This window comes from Alligator mississippiensis, chromosome 16, assembly GCF_030867095.1.
Source record: "Alligator mississippiensis isolate rAllMis1 chromosome 16, rAllMis1, whole genome shotgun sequence".
NCBI classification, from domain to species: domain Eukaryota; kingdom Metazoa; phylum Chordata; order Crocodylia; family Alligatoridae; genus Alligator; species Alligator mississippiensis.
This window is the reverse complement of record NC_081839.1, coordinates 33,759,434-33,776,283: the sequence shown is the minus strand read 5'-3', so window position 1 is coordinate 33,776,283 and position 16,850 is coordinate 33,759,434. Positions and strand designations below refer to the sequence as shown.

The following is a 16,850-nucleotide window of genomic DNA, read 5'->3' as shown; positions in this document are numbered from 1 at the left end:
AGCAGGGGCTGGATCCTCATGGAGGAAGATTGACAGAGTCTCCCTAGGACAGAGGAAACTGATGACACGGTTTTCCTATCTGGGTGCAAGCAGGCCACCATCTTTCCTAATTAGTCATGATGTCTTGCCCATCACAGGAATAAATAGCAAGCATCCCCTAAGGACATGAGATGAGAAGCACTATTTATCGTTGCTCTCAGAGGAAGCTGACAACATGACAGGTGAAATATCAGGAATAATTAAGAAAAATAAGGGCTTATGTACTTTATTGCACCAACAGCAGGAGTGTGCTGCCAGCTCCTCGAGGCTCTCCCCGGCCCTGCTCCTGACATCTTCTGTAAATATTGCGTTTTCTAGGAATTTGCACACAACTTGCACATCTTCAGCGCCTTTCACCTGCGGATCTTGGTGCCTGGATGACATCTTAATTAAGGCTCCCAAGGCCCCCCGGGAATGACAGCAGTGTTCCCTACTCTTCCCATTAGTCAGCGGTGTAAATGAAAGAAAGGGACTTGATCAAGGTCGCTGGGTGGGTCAGTGGCAGAGGGGGGGGGCTAGCCTGAGAAGCCCTGACTCCTTGCTCACGTTTGGAGCAACAAGCAGCAGTACCTGGCCCTGCTACCCCTCCCCTTGCCCAGCTTGAAGGGCTGGGGTGTGGGGTAGGACAAACTGAGGGGGAAAGCAAAAGCCCCCGAGGTGCTGAGGCCCCTGTGAAGAGTTGCTGTGGGCAGTGCCATGCCGTGCAGGAGGTGGCAGGGAGTGAGGGATGGGTTGCTGCCTGCGTTTTGTCACGGCACTGAGGCCTCAGCAGAAGATGAGCCTGACTCCGTCTTTCTCGATAGAAAACTGTAGAAGCCCAAAGAGTTTGTACTTGAAGAGCCGATCAGCTACCCAAGCTCTTCCTTAGAAGATGCCCTATCTCGGCTGTCAGGGAATCACAGACAAGGAGGGCTGAAGGGAGCTCAGGAGGTCACATCTATCCAACCCCTGCTCCAAGCAGGACCAGCCCCAACTCCATCATCCTAGCCAGGGCTTTGTCTAGATGGGTCTTAAACACCTCCAAGGGTGAAGACTGCACCACCTCTCTGGGAAGTGCTTTACCATCCTCCTTGTGAGAGTTTTTCCTAATATTCAACCTCAACTTCCCTTGTTGCAGCTTGAGCTCATTGCTCCTTGTCCTGTCATCTGCCCCCACCAAGATCAGCCCAGCTCCATCCTCTTTGCAGCCTCCCTGCAGGGAGGTGAAGGCTGCTATTCAATCCCCCTTGGTCTTTGCTTCTGCAGACTAAATCAGCCCAGTTCCCTTCTCCTCTCCTCACAAGTCCTGTCCCCCAGCCCCACAACCTCCCCACAGCTCTCCAGTTTGTCCACATCCTTTCTTTCATTCACCAAAGCACGTGCTCACCCTTATGGGGATGCTGCATACTCCAGTCCATCGCGGCACAAGGCATTGGGCTGAGGGAGGGTGCAGGGGGTGGAAGGAGGATTGCTTTGAAGAGCACGTGCATGTACTGGCAACCAGTGGAGCAGCCTGCATCTGCTCCGAGCTGTCCTACACCGGCGAGACTGAACGGTTGGCAGAGTAGCTACTCGGCACCGATGCTGGCCTCGAGCAGAAACCTGGATCAGAACAAGCGTGCACGCGTCGCTACATGCTGTTTTCGGATGTGCTCCTCGCCCAAGCAGGGGACGGGAGGTCAGTGCCACAGGCAGCATCTGAAACCTTGGGGATTTGGGCCTAGGTAGCTTTTTAATGAACAGCTGCCTTTGCATGAGGGGCAGGAGAGGCGATCCCGCTCGGATATGCATCCCGAGAAGGCTGCAGCTGGTCCCCAACGAAGACCCGCTGCAATTGTTTTTCCTTCTGGTGAAAGGTCACAGCTACATTTGGGAGAGCAGCTGCTGTCCCTGGACTCCTGCAAATCGGTGATGGACAGCATGGCAGGGGAGCTTCCCAAGCCCTGCTCCATTACACTATTAGCTCTGCCCCCTGGGTGCTCCCCGGGCCCATTTGGAGGAGACTCATCCCCTCTCCCCCTCCATCCTGGTGCAGAATCAAGTTAAAGCCGGAGCGCGGCTCCGCAGGGAAGACCCATTTGCTTATGAGGCAGGACTGCTCGAGAGCTCAGACCGGTATCTATTTAAACGATGCGGAAACCTGATTACAGGAAGTGTCATTGGGCTTCACTTAATTCTCCCCCTGCAACCCCAGCTTGGGCTGACAGGCATAATAGATCTCCTGGATACATCTTGTACTGAAAGAAAATGTCTAGTCAAAAGTGCTTAAAATCCCTCAAGTCTGGAGTTTGCTAATAATGTCATTACTCCGCTGGCCCCACATTATTTTTAGGACAGCCATTTCCTCCTACATTAAGTCTCATTAAGACAGTGCCGTAGCGCTCCGGGAGCGCGACGAGGAGAATGCTGCCCCTTCTTGTCCGGATAAAGAGCATTTAACAAGAAATCCCATGTGTTTGCTCCCAGCCGTGTGCCCCCTGCACCCGTCTGCTCCAGGGGCTTATCGGGACGCCCATCAGAGCCTTCTGAAAGCAGCCCTTTATTCTGAAGGGAGGCAGGAAAGGCCAAGGGCAAGCTGCTTCTGGCCAGGCAAACTCATTTATATTTGGATCTTAGATCAGTGTGTGCCTTCAGTTCACACCCATGTCCTTGTTCCTTCAATCAGTAGCACAAGGGCTCTCAGAGAAGAGGCGGCATCACTGAAGGATGGACCGGGGTGAAAGGGCATCCGCCCAGCTTTATTACATGAGGTTATTTTAATGCAGAGGTCAAGGAAAGGGGACCCCATGTCCGGTGGCTTTCCATTCTGGTAGCCATGCAGCAGAAGGTCACTCGTGGAGACCTCGCGGCGCGCCGCTCGCTCTGCAAAAACGTGGCGCACGAGTACGGACGCTAAATCAAATGCAGAGAGGGGAAGAAGAGCTTTGTAAAGCAGGGGTAGAAATTTATCCATCCTTAATGCCATGCTATGAGTCACTCCGATGAGAGAAGGCCGCGGAGCTGTGAACGAGTCAGGCAAGCCATGCAGATTAATTTAAAATATGCAGGGTGGCCAGCGTCCCAGTCCAGCAAGGGAGAGGATGAGCGCTTGAGTCACAAAAGGCAGCAGGCCTGTGCCAAAATTAAGACAGCGGGGTTTTTTTGTTCAGCTAAATATTTCTAGAGGGCCGTGGTACCTAGTGTTACAGCTTGTGTGTTCCCTGGAGTCGGGAAAGGCGTCCAAAGTAGGCTCTGCTGGCTGAAAGCACGTTCATAAATGCTTCTTCACAGCATGACCTTGGGGGTGCGGCGGGGTGTGTGCATGCACACGTGCGGGATTTCTGTCCCTCCGTCCTTTGCAGAATGATTGGCCTTTTTTTGATGGCCGTGCTACTGGTCCCTGGAGTCCTTCGTAAGTTGGGGGGTGCAAAATGTCTATGACCTCCCACCTGTATCTGTCCAGCTAGCATGGTACGCTGGTCTGTGATCTAAGAGCAGAAATGAAAGCCTGAGCAGGGGTTGCGTCCTGAAAAAAAAGGGTATTTCATGTGCAAAATCACAGGTCGGTAAAGAAGTGACTTATTCTCACCCTGGAAAGTGGAAGAGGAAGTCTTGGGGGGAGAGAAGATAAAGGTCACAAAATGAGGATGGGAGAGCGGCTACTTAGTTATGACTAGAGATGCTGAATGTTTCCAGCTCGGGACAGACGGCCGCCTAAACAGGTCCCACTTGGGTGATGGACATACCCTTCACCAATGACCTGGTTGTCCTTGGTCTGCTCCTTATCAACTCCTTGCATTTAGTTGGCCATTGAGAGTTCAAAAGCTAAAGGGGGATACCCACCCTGTGCAAGAGATTTCATCTCAACCAACAATTTTTCTTCCTAATGATGCCGTGCTTTAGAGACACCAGCAAAGTGAGCCTCCTGGTAGAAAGGCCAGCTTTTCAGTGACAATCTAGTATCAAATCCTGCGATGAATACATTGGAGGGTAACGGACCTTCCTTTTATAATAAATTCTTTATGAGCAAATGAAAATATCTGGAAAAAATATTCTATAAAAGATCTGCCGGTAATGTCATGTTTATTTACTTGGCAAAGTTTGATTTTCTTCACCTCGCGTTGCCTCTCGCTCTCTTGTCGCTGTGATTCGTGGCGGCTCAGTCCCTGCCACGATTGATTCTCCCTGTGCATGTCCCTGAGCCAGGGAGTGCCGTTGTTAAGATATGTGGCGCACTCATGGCATGTAAAGAGCAGCAATTGGGGCTCTATGGAGCTTGTTATCATTGTGTGCATACGCGTGCGGCATAATTGTTTCCTCTTTGTCAGTGTTATCCATAACGTTGATTTGGCCTGTTCTTTCCTGAAGACCGTCCTACATGTACAAATGCATACGGCTCGTTTGCCTGCCGTTCAGTGGCTCCTCCAGGGCATCGCTAAAACCCTTCACGTGTCCCAAAGTATTCTCTTGTGCCCTGATATTCCCAAAGCTAACCTATACCCCCAGAAAACATTGACTTCCTTTATCAACAGCTTGCATGTGATGTGGATAGATCATGCCTGCCTGTCTTCTGTGACTTCAAATGAGTGCGATTCCCAAATTCTCCAGGCAGATGAACCCAAGACAAGACCTCAGCCTTGGAAGCCAATTGTAACTTAACACTGCTGGAAGAATAAATACTGAAGGCTTGCAAAGGAATATCATCAGATGATTGATTTTCTTTTTTTTCTAAGTTTTTTATCATTAACTCTTTGAATGCTTTCCAGTAATGAAGAGGTCTGCAAAAATCAGTCTGCTCCAACTTGCCTAAACCTGACTTCTTTCTATAATAAGGCAATGGGCTCTGTGGATATGGGGAGAGCAGTGGATATGATATGCCTTGACTTCAGCAAGGCTTTTGACACAGTCTCCCATGACAGTCTTATTAACCAGCTAAGGAAATACAGACTAAATGAAAGCATAACTTGTTGGATCATCATGTTCAGCAAGTAGATATCAATGGTTCATTGTCTAGTAGGGAGGAGGTATCAGGTGGGGTTCCTCAGTCCTAGGTCTGCTATCGTTTAATGTCTTCATTAATATGTGGATGATGGGATCAAGTGCACCCTTTTGCTATCCCTACTTTTCCCTGTGAGTCTCATGAAAGCATTGAATGACTGCAATTGGCATTTGCACAAGTAATTGTGAATCATTCACTTGATTCTGCACACAAGGCTATAATCCTTCTCCTCCCGCCCCCCCCCCCCCCCAAACCACTTTTTTTCTCAGTAAAAGTTCAGGATTATTGATGCCTTTTTGGGAAGGAGAAGCCACTCCTTGTACAATGGAGAATTGATTCTTTTTTTGGGTGAGACAGGATAGCAATGTGTATATGGCTGGAAAACCAATAGCTTTATCAAAAGCAAATCAATGGAAAATTACATTTTAATATTGTTCAATTTATCTTTTTCCTATCTTTTTTTTCCCATGGATGAACTTCAGAAGATTGTAATGATGATCTTCTGTAGCAAAACATTCAGACTCCGAAATGGGAGCAAAGGGCTGATTCAGAGATGTATACCCTTTTTTTTTTTTTTGCTTGAGGCTATAAAAACAAATATAAAACCTGATATTGTATTGTCTTTGTGCTTGCAGACGGCATGAGCTGTGTAAAGCAAGGTCTGTCTCCAGATGTGATCCAGGGCTGTGTTCAAAAAGACAGGGCAGCATCACTTTGTGGCCTACCTGTGCTAGGTAGGAGGGAGGACAAAGCTCCCTCTTTAGAGGCAGGGTCAGGAGGGATGTTCCCAGTCAACATTTGCCCCTTCCAAGTTGCACATGCCTTCACCTTGGCTGGTCCAAATTCCTGCAGAAACAGCGCTCGGCGCCCGCAGCACAAATGAGAGGATGGAAAGCAGGAGTCAGCACAACACTAATGGCACTTTAAAGTGTCTCCATCTGATAAAAGCCTCCTAGAAAACAGGTATTTGAACACTTGAGTTTGGGAAGAGATTTGTACTTGATTTTTGTTTAATACCTTCTGACTGAGATGCTGTTTAAAAAAAAAAAAAAGGATACTTTTGAAGAGATGCTAGTGTTGTGCTGGTGGCTGCTTTACATTTTGAAAGGGCAAAGCACGTCGGCAAGAACATTTAAAGAACTGGAGCTGATCTGTCATCCACCTCCTAGGAAGGCACTAGTGGGTGTTGCCTTTGCTCGTGCGGCCGAAGTTAATTGCGTGCAGCATGGTACATCTTAATGTTCCCGCGTATTTTGTACCCAGAGTGACACCTAGAGAAGTGTCCCTAGATTGCTGACTTAGTCCTTGTCAGCCAGCAGCGCAGATGGGCACACGTAGCCACACACAGCTGCTCTGCCTCCCCTTTCCGGTGCGGCTTGAGATTTTGCCCTAAGAGACCTTGATCCCTGTTCCCACCATGAGCTTCCCCTTGCACTGGTCTCGGTCGCTGGTTCGTTTGCAACTAAATCTGTTTTTGAACAAAATTCTCCTCCAGCAGGACCCTAACTGGGCTACCTTAGCGGGTGCTCATAAGGTTGCGATGCTCGCATCTCTTGCCTGCCTTCCTGCTGTTTTATGCCCACCATTGCATCTGGTTGTGCGTTTCTTCAGGCTAGGCAGCTGCTAGCTAACGTCGCCAAAGATACCCTGATCATTATCCGGTCCTCCAAGTACCACTGTGATTAAAACAGTAGTTCTTCTGGCAGGACCTTTTCCCTGCTACTTTCCTGGGGGGTCGAGATGGATACCACTGCTGTTGTCATTGCTGCGCAGCTATTAACAGGACTATTTATAGCGTATTTGAAGAAAGGGGCAGGAACGGAGTTAGGCATGTGCTATGCAAGCAGCAGCAGATAGCTTTACATCTCCCGGAGAGATGCTTTCACATGCATATTTGTGTTGCGGGGGGATTTCGGATGGGACAGGGCCTTGGGGTTGCTGGTTTCCCCTTACAAAGGAGGTTGATGCATCTGTTGACTTTTAAACCATCTTTTTCTCCGGTTCCCCAGCAGGTGGTACTGTAGGTGGATGCTCCATTTTAGGCCATTTAGAGAGGAGCCCAACGTGGAAAAATCAGGTTCAGGGTTTAGATTGCAAACCACACTTAAAAGTTGAGGAGCTGGGTTTCGGATATTGGGAGGCCCCTTTGGTTTCTCTGCAATAGGTGTTCAGAGGGCAGGAAGGAAAATCTGACAGCTTGGGGCTTAGAGGAAGAGGGTGGCAGGGGGTGCTTTCTCTTTGAAGCAAGAGGGGATGGGCTTGTTTAAAGGAGAGCACTCAGACCCTTGTTTAAAATCACAGATAAAGCCAATGTGGCTGGCTGAGGGAGCTGTACCCGGGGGGGTACCCAGCTGGAGCGTGCTAGGCAAAGGCAGCGGCTGCTAAGCTTGGTACCATCATAATGCAAAATTGATGGAAATCTAGGTAACTGCAGTATGCACAGACAAGGATCATGCATCATTGTCCCTCCCAATAAGACCTGAAGGCGGGATGGCACCCGGACTTCTATATTACTGGCAACAACCTACTGCTTATGCATGTACGTGTTGTCTAGGGCTCTTAGGAGTCTAGACAGAAAAAGGGTGATTTGAGAAAGAGGGGGCCTGTGGACAGATGAACGGCAGAAGAAAATGTGGGTTTCAGTAAGGATGGAAAGGACCCCCCCTCCACTCCCCCCACACAGAGTGTTTTCAAGAAATGTGCATTTTGCTGGCGAATGATGGGAAGAAAATGGATTAAATGTCTAGCAAGAGTGCACAGCTTCAGGTTCGATATTGATAGTTGAGGTACTTTTTACAGTAGAAAAGTAGAGTTCCCACAAACGGCCGTGCCGTCTGAAGGGGCCTCGCCCCACGACCGGAATAGGATCATTACCCTGAAAACAGCCAAGGCCAAGAAAGAAACGATTTGCCCTAATGAGCTCAGCCAACCGTCAGCTGTTTTGTAAGCATTAGTGAATAATAAGGAGAAATAGCAGCATTAGCTCTGCATCCGTGCAGCAATCTGTCATATAACAAGGGAAGTATTGGCACATTGTTATGTTTCAAACAACGCTGCTAATCAATGTTCCAAAAAAACAAATGTACCCAGAGGCGCCGTGCGAGCCGTGCAACTCGGACCTGACGATGCGCGGGGTGACAGCGGAGCGAAGGCAGCTGCAGCGGGCTTGTAGCAAAGGAGTGCATCCTGCAGACGGGGTGGGGAGAGGTCAGGGAACCAGGTTTTGGGGAAAGACGAGAGCCCGCTCTTCTTCCTGAGCAGTTGTCTGAAACATCAGGCTTCCAGCTGTGCCTTGCTGATTCGGGTTGGGCTCTGAAATTATGCGATGGAGGGGCAGACTCATGTTGCAGTTACAGGGGCCTGGCTAAACCTCAAGCCATGCCCTGCCTCATCCACGCATGCCCGGTTGGGTCTCCCTAGCAAGCTTGGCACGAAGGGATCTGCATATAATCCTGCTTCAGAAACTGCCTTCAAGAGAAACTGTCCCCTTTCCCCAGGGGCGCCGTCATGTTGGCTGAGACCGCTGATGCTGTTCTGCGGGACGGCAAAGTGCCCATCACCAGAGGTCAAATCCCATGTAGTAAGAAACAAAGCACCTCTAAATAAGATGGGCTAGTGGCAGCAAGGGGGAAAGGTGGCCTGTTGATGGGGGTACCAGTATGATGCTCGGTGACCCTCACTCTATGGCTTGTCCCTGCATGATCCCGGACAAGTTGCTCAGCCGGTCTCTCTCAGTTCAGATGTGCTGTGAAGAGCATAGGACCTCCTACTCTTTAGATGCATGGAAAATACGTGCCAGCGGTGCAGGAAACAGGGTGCCACAGTGGCTGGAGATGAATGAAAATGCAAGGGGCAGGAAGGGCTCTGTTAAGAGGCGAAGAATTGAACTAAGTTTTGCCAAGCAGCACTGGGAAGCAAGGAGGAGGCACAATACTCCCCTGTGGGAGGGTACGTACTTCAGTGGATGCAAACGTGCTAGGGGGCTTGGATGCAGTTCGGTAAAGAGCATTTGTGCACTGAAGTGCAGACACAGCTACTGCACGGGAGGAGCTGACCAGAGCAGTCTCAGCTTGGGCGGAAAACAAGAAGGGCCCGAATCCCTTGGAAATCCCGGCGCGGGAAATGGTGCTGCAGCGTGACTGGGGCCAGGGGAAATGACTCGCTGGTCCCACCCACTCCCAGCTTCCTTGAAACCTGCTGAGCTTGGAAAGCGGGCGCCGACAGCGAGGCAAGGCACAGATTAGAAAAGTGATGAATCGGAAGAGAAATAAGAGGTCTGACGGTGTGAAATTTACTGCGAAGACTGGCCCAAAGATGACCCTGTTTCTCCTTTTGGGTTTTATATCCCTCCCCCTTGTGCAGAGAGAAGCAGCTGGTCAGCTTGATAAGTAGAAACTGTAGCTTTGTCATTAATGTGCAATGCTGAAACAATGATGTATGGCTGGTGATAGATCATGTTGGGTTTCCGGAGAGCAGGGAAGACTAAAGCATGAGACTAATTCATGATGCATGAACACATTGATCTTCTTGGCTCTGAAAATACAATGTAATGAACCCCCGCTAACACATCATTTTTATGCCACTGCACCTCACTAATATCTAATGATTTCACCTTCCACCGAGATAAAATATAATTGTGTGGGAGTTGCAGCGTTGTTCTCTGATCGCCAACGAGTGCTAACTAGCAGTGTTTTGCTCTGCACCTATTGGTGGGCAGAGACTAAAACTTTCCAAAACGTGATGATTGCGAGGATATGCAGATTGGAAGTGCCGCCCGCGTTTAAGCGTATCCATCGAGCTCATGACGGCACATTATGCAACTGCTATATAGGTGCGTGTATAGTAACTGGAACAGCTGAAGCATAAAACAGAATTGTAAAGATGCTCGGAAGCAGGTGTCCGGGCTCAGCGTGTGCTGGATCCTTTCCATCCAATCCGTGCTCGGGAAGTGGCAGTTATTTAGGGACGGAGATTACCCTGTAAATGTTCATGTTTGCGTCGTTCCATCTGGTAACGCGAAAGTACAGCGACGGTTTTCATTTTTTCCAAAGTCCACGTCTCTTTCTCCGCTCAATCTGTCCCAGGGTTCACCTTCTGAAGCCGCTAGTCAGAGAGATGGGATGTCTTGACAACTAGCCGTTCCCTATGACTTTCTGTTGTTTTTGCCTTGTTAAGAGCTTTAAAGAATATTTTTAAGCACCAGTAGTTTCCTGGGTGCTTATTGCTTCATTGCAGGGAAAGAGCGAGCCTGGGCAAAGGCATATGGGTACATCACGCTTTTTCTTTTTCTGTTGCAGGTGGCTTTTCTTTGCTCCTTGCTTGGTGGTGAATACGTGGCATTCCTCTGCTTTAAATGGAAATAATTTGCAAATACCACTCCATCTCCCGGTCCTGAGCAAGGATTGTGCCTCTGTCTTATTTGCAAAAGTAGAGAGAAAAGCTGAGAGACTTCTCCCATGGAGTAAACCTGGAATGAAATCACAGACTCGCAGACAACGAGGGCTGAAGGGACCTCAGGAGGTCACATCTAGTGCAACCCCCTGCTCCAAGCAGGACCAGCCCCAACTACATCATCCTAGACAAGGTCTAATCAGGTCTGCAACACCTTCAAGGATGGAGAGTCCACCACCTCTCTAGGTAACCTATTTCAGTGCTTCACCACCCTCTTTGTGAGAACAATTTTCCTGATATCCAACCTCAACTTCCCTTGCTGCAACTGAAGCCCATTGCTCCTTGTCCTGCCATCTGTCCCCACTGAGACCAGTCTAGCTCCATCCTATGTGCAGCTGCCCTGCAGGGAGGTGAAGGCTGCTATTCAATCCCCCCTCGGTCTTCTCTTCTGCAGACTCAATCAGCCCATTTCCTTCAGCCTCTCCTCACCGGTCATATGGAGGAGTCATGTGAATCCAACAAGGAATCACAGTTATATTCTGTAACCTCCAGCTCTACTTCTCCAAGGTCTGGTAGTAGAAGTTAAATCTCTAAACACCTGGGTTCAGATCTAATAAGCAGCCAGAAATCTGATGTTGCTCAAAATTTTACGTATGTCTTCTCTAATAAGAAGTCCAAGCAGCAGATACCTGCCCATTTTGAGCAGATAGCTCTGTAGAGATCAGGGTGCCGCAGCACTTGAGGCTTTCAAAATGCTTTGGCGCAAACAGGAGGGTGAATATGGCCTCTACCAAAGTGAATGGCGGATGGCACATGGTGAAGCATGCTTTCCTGGCAGGGATGGACACCGGGTGGTGTAACAGGTCTCCCTGCTTGCTAGCATCTGGGACTCGTGCTTCATTTCAGAAAGGCATTAACCTAGAGTGAGGCACCTCTGTGTGACTGTGGCCCTGGAAATCCTACACCTGTGTTCACACCTCAGAAATGTTGAGTCTGCTTTAGGCCCCTCTCTCTCTAACCCGATGCATATTTGCATTGCAACTTCCCTGAGCAAAGCCAGGCAAAGCAACTGGAGATGCTGTCCCCCTTGCAGCATCATCTGGGCTTGTGTTTGAGAAACAAGGCTCTGTTGGGTGAGCAGAGGCGTGCTTTGCAGGGCAACTAGCCTCGACATGGGCAGCTTCCAAGACCAGCTTGGCTTTACCGTGTGTGTGAGGACCGCGGGGTCTGGCCGGCCTCTGCGCGAGTGCACGATATGGGGACAGGCATCAGCACTCCATTAGTGCCGAAGCCTTCTCTTTACGACAGGCCTGTGGCTTCCCTCAGCACTTATTTTGATAGCTTGCTTTTTGTTTCACCCCCCTATGATCCTCATGGCTTGACTTCTGCAGGCACTTTTCTTCTCTGAGAGTATTAAACATATTTAAAAAACACTTAAATGCTAATGTGAAACCTGAAAAAAGGATGTCAGATGTAAGAGACGCTCTGAAGACATGATGTCTCTGCAGAAGGATTTGACCCCAGTAATCTAATTTGCTTTAAATTTAAAATGATACTTCATTCTCTTATTAGAAGGCTCTGTGGCATGGGCTCATAAAGATTACAATTTCTTGTCTTCCAATTGTAATAAATCCAATTCAAGCACCCTCTTGATTTGAAATTCGTCACAACAACATGCAGAGGGCACGGTTCCTCGGCGGTTTGTGGAGAAGGGTGCATTATATTCATCTGCAGAAGAGCTGATGCAAGACTATAAAGCGATTTGCCCCTTTCCCCCCCACCTGCCTGCTCAATATGATCTGTAAAAGAACACTGCCTCTAAATTACAGCTTATTTCTCATTATATCCAGCAGTAAAAAGGTTAGACCGGCAGGGGAGCCAGACGGTCCCGGGTGTAATGGGAACATGTGAAACTGGCCAATTTGGGGATTCATAGCTGCTCGGGTCGGAAGGGATCTCAACAGATCATCGAGTCCGACCCCTGCCCTGGGCAGGAAAGAGCACTGGGGTCAGATGGGATCTTTAAATGCACTGGGGAAATATTTCATCTTGTTCCAGCAAACCTGGCGCTTCGATGCTGACTGTAAGCGATGGCTGACCAGTTCAGGTCCGGCGTGCATCTTACTGGGGGCTGACTATGATGGTCCTGCTGCCTGTGCAAACAGCGTTTCATTGCCACGTGGCACTGCCGGCTGCACCCGTGGTCCCCAGCCCTGGCTGGTGCATGCACGGTGATACCGAGGAAGTAGTAATGTGTCACAGGTCCGCCTGGCTTTGCCCTCCCCATCAACCTGAAACCATGTGCATCTGAGTAATATTGGGAAGTCATGAGCAATCTGTAGTCTACACCACAGGATCTCTATTTTGGGACTGCCAGAAATGGGAACCGAATTATGTTAGCTGTTGGGCAGTGGCTCCAGTCGAGGTCCGTGGCTGCGTGGTGCCAGGCTCTGTGCAAGCAGTAGGATTGGTCTTCAAGGGCTGTGTCTGTTAGCTAGCTCTGAAGTACAAGTGCTATGAGCTCCGCTTCCTCATCAGGGTTATTTCTTGCATCTGCGTGTGCACCTGGAAGCAAGGCGTGGATCTGTGCATGTGCCAGCTGGTGCAGGTGGAGGTGTTCCTGGTCCTGGCTCTGTCATTAGGCTTGAACTTGGTGTTTTGTGCTTAGTGACCTTCCAAAAGGGCAGAGCTGCCTTTTCTTCTTCCTCTGCAGCTTGTGCCTAGACCATCCCTGGTACTTCTCTCCCTGACTGCACTTTTCTCCCCTTCTCTACACTTTTGGGGGCAGGGAGCGTGTCTGCTCCAGCTATGCAGGGCGTAAGGGCAGTTGGGCTTAATGAACTCTTTTTGGAGAGAGAATCTGGCATTTCGGTGCCTCTTATCAATGCTGACACGGCCAAATCCAGCCACGTACTTGAACCTCATTGACGTTGAAAGCGTACTTTTCCTGAAGTGGAGTCGGAGTAGGACCTGAACTCTCTCCAGCGTGGCCCTTGTAGACAGTGTAGGACGCCAGCGTTCAACTCGGTGACTGACTGAGTAATGGATAATGAAACGGAGCCCAAAACATCTCTGGCATTCGAAGCGCAGCCCTGCGCTCGCGTTGTGTGCTGTGCAGAGCTGTAGCGGCAATGTTTCTCTCAAGCGTTTCACAGAAAGAGTCAGCTGGCTCCTGGCCACTTGGCATGCTCTGATTTCTGCTTCCCTGTGAAATTTGACAAAACAGCTGGTTTGCCACCAGAAACCTGAAATATTTTGCAGCCTGAACTTTGAATTTCAAGGCTGCTTTTCTCATCGTTGGAGAGCCAGGAGTGGCGTGCAGTCCCACAGTCCTAGGCTGGCTGTCTTGTTCCCTGCTTGATGTATTGCTGGCAAGGCCCTTGGGATCGGAAGGGAAAGTTAATGGATGAAAACCATAGTCCACCTTCTTCCAGTCTATCTTCTTGCCTCTGGTATAAGCCACTTATGTATACATACATTTTAAAAATGATGAGAACAGACCAACCCAGGCTCTGCAACCTTGAGCCACGTCCTTGGGTATCATACTGGAAGGTGCCAGCCTGTGGCAGATGGACAAGCCAGCATTTCACAAGCCTACCTGCGATTAGGTTGGTGCAATAGCACTGGGGGCTAAAGGGAAGGGAGCGTGGATGTGCATGTCTAGAAAGAGTTGCTACCTTGCATTGGTTAGCTTCAACCATTGGTGGCATGCAAATACTCTATATATTTAATGTTTTGTGGAATAAATGCATGCAGGAGGCTTCCATTCTCTGCTCGGAAGCAATACTTCCAGCGCGCACCTTGTTCCTTCGGGTTTGTTTGGATATTTTAAACAAAGGTTTTAGCCAAGCAAAAAAATCCCATCTGTGTGGCTTTTTTATTAAAAGATAAAAAGCAGGAGTTCATAGGAGTTGGTTTTAAGTCACAGTCCATAGCAGTCGAAGGTATTCACCGGCTGGGGACTCTCTCTGTTTATTTCAAATACCCCTTTATCATTTTGTTGAAAGAGCAGTGTTCTCTGTAAAGCTCTGCCAATTGAAAAAAGAATCAGATAATGAAGACTGATGCCACACTGATGACAGCCCTTCAGTTCCTCAATAGGATTTCTGCAAAATCAAAAGACTTTGTTTTATTGTCACATTTTGTGAGGGGGTTGGTTTTGGGTTTTTTTTTTTAATTGAAATTAATTTTTTTTTCTGGGCTCGTAACAAAAATTAACCCTTACAAGCAGGCCAAAATGAAGAGGACAAAGCAAATGTGGACATTTGAGAGAATCTGCAAATCAAAATGTCCTGTTTCTGGTGGGTGCTGAGCATATGTGCCGTACACCGACTGCAGTATTGCTCTCAGCAAGCGCGATTGGTCTTTGTGCGTACCTGCCTGCGGTGTCCATGTACATCACAAGGGATTTGAAGTCAGCCTATTATACACTGGTGATATAAATATGTTGCTTTTATTTGTTAATTTAGCATCAATTAGTTGTGGAACTATTTGAAATGAGGTATCTTCCCCATCTAAGCTCTCATTGTGGGCACATGTGCTTTAATGGCATAGGAACTGGACATTTAAGCCAACAGATTGGTTTGAGTGTTTCCTTAAAGTGAAAGCCCCTTACATATGTTGCTGAGTGGAGGTCACAGTTTCCTTCTTCATAAAGGCATTTGGCCATGTTCTCCCATCTGAGAGCAACTACCAAGCAGAGGGACCGTGTGAGGAGCCAGGAGCGGCAGCCACTTATAGCATAGGAGTTAATCAGTGCAGAGCAGCTGGCAACTGAAATGAGTTCCTACTTTCACACTTAGAAGCAGAAATAGCCCTGGACTGAGATGTCAGGAAACCTGCTCTTCTCCTAACTTGGCCACTTTGCCTGCAGGTGACCCTGGAGATGTCCCTTTGGTTCTGCCTCTGTTTCCCCATCTGCACAGGGAGGAAGAGCACATTTGCCCCGAGAGGTGAGACGTGCTCCGTAAGAGCCGGGGGTTGCTCCTTGCATAAGAAAGAAGTTACTAGCTGCTTCAAGACATCCCGGTTTGAGGATCAGAAATAGTCACCTGAACTCAAAAGCGGTCTGGACACTTAAGTGAATGACTTCAGTCTCATTAACAGGTCTGCCTTAAATGTCTAAACCCTTCACTTACCCTCCTTGCCTTGGCTGTGAAGTCTGTAGCTAAACTGTCCTCACCAATGTGGGTTTTAAATTGCATCTAAAATAGGTCTCCCCACTAGCATGCCATCCCTGTGCTGAGCCTGGGCACGGTGCTCACAGCTAGCACCGTGGAGCCCTGCCGTACTACGAACGGTTTATCTGCAGAGCCAGGGTGTGATTTTTAGCAGGGTACTAGCTCCTGCACGTAGGCACTTACTTCGTGCAAGGTTGCTGATTCCTCTATCCTGCGTCTCGTGCATAATAAGAGTGTCCACATGAGGGCTTGTGCATGCAGGTAGTTGGTATAAATCCACGCTCAGGCTTACTGTGCACTGAGCTCCCCATGTCGAAAAGCCCTAGAACGGACAGAGCATCCCCTATTAAATCCCCAACCGCACTTCCTAGGTGGTCTCTCTTCCAGTGACTGACTTTGTCTGACCTGGCTTAGTTGTGAGCCGATAGGATCAGGACGCAGCGTGCTCGATGGCTCGTAATGGTGACGAGGGATCAACGCTTCTGCCTTGCCGTGGCAAGGCTGTTCATACCTCCGAAATTCTGGCCGAATGCTGCTGCTCATCGTGGCGGAAGTTAGATAAATAAAATATATTGAGAGAGATTTGTACGGTAACTAAAGCCCGAAACTTAGAGAGGAAGACCGTAGCAAATGACAACTTTGTCACAGCACATGAAAGAAGGGGAAATTAAGCTCTGCATTTCTACCTGATCTTTAAGCAGGCTGAACTTCAGTCTGGGGACAGGTAAAAGGAGATATTCAAAGGCTCCACCTGGGAGTCCTGCTGGCTGAGTGAAACACATCCTTAAAGCATGCGAACGTCTTTCAGAAGAGCCGTTAAATGTGAAACGCTATAACTTGATTATTCTTTTTCTGGACTCCTTTTGACAAACTCCTAAATTTTCAAAGAGTTACACGGGATTTAGACACACGCTGACTTTAATGTGAGTTGTGTGGCTAAAATCCCATGTAACTGCTAGAAAATTTAAGGACTGGTGCTTTTCCCAAGATGGACAACTGTTTTATTTCACTTGACAGAGTATGCAGAGTGAACAGACGCTACCATTTGCAGAGAAAAGGAAATCCCTAACCAGCCTCCTGCTCTCTGTAGCACCTTTCATCTGAGACTCTCAAAGAGCTGCATAAGAATAAAAAGTTCCACGATATCTGCATAAGTTAAATGCATGCTATCCCAATTGTACAGAGAAGTGCCCTTGGGGTCATCTTATTTTTTTTGTGCTGCCTGGATTCATACAGCAAATGAGTATCAGAGCCGGGGAGTTTTGACCCTCAGCACCCTGTTC

At 48.6% G+C, this 16,850-nt stretch overlaps 1 long non-coding RNA gene across 1 annotated transcript in view; it reads left to right on the top strand.

Moving 5' to 3' along the window:
• The window catches only part of LOC132246555 (uncharacterized), a 65,240-nt gene that overhangs the window by 43,145 nt on the left and 5,245 nt on the right, over positions 1–16,850 (top strand). Inside the window, exon 2 of the long non-coding RNA XR_009457926.1 lies at positions 10,294–10,633. This is a non-coding gene — a long non-coding RNA (uncharacterized LOC132246555). The remainder of the gene's footprint in view (positions 1–10,293; positions 10,634–16,850) is intronic.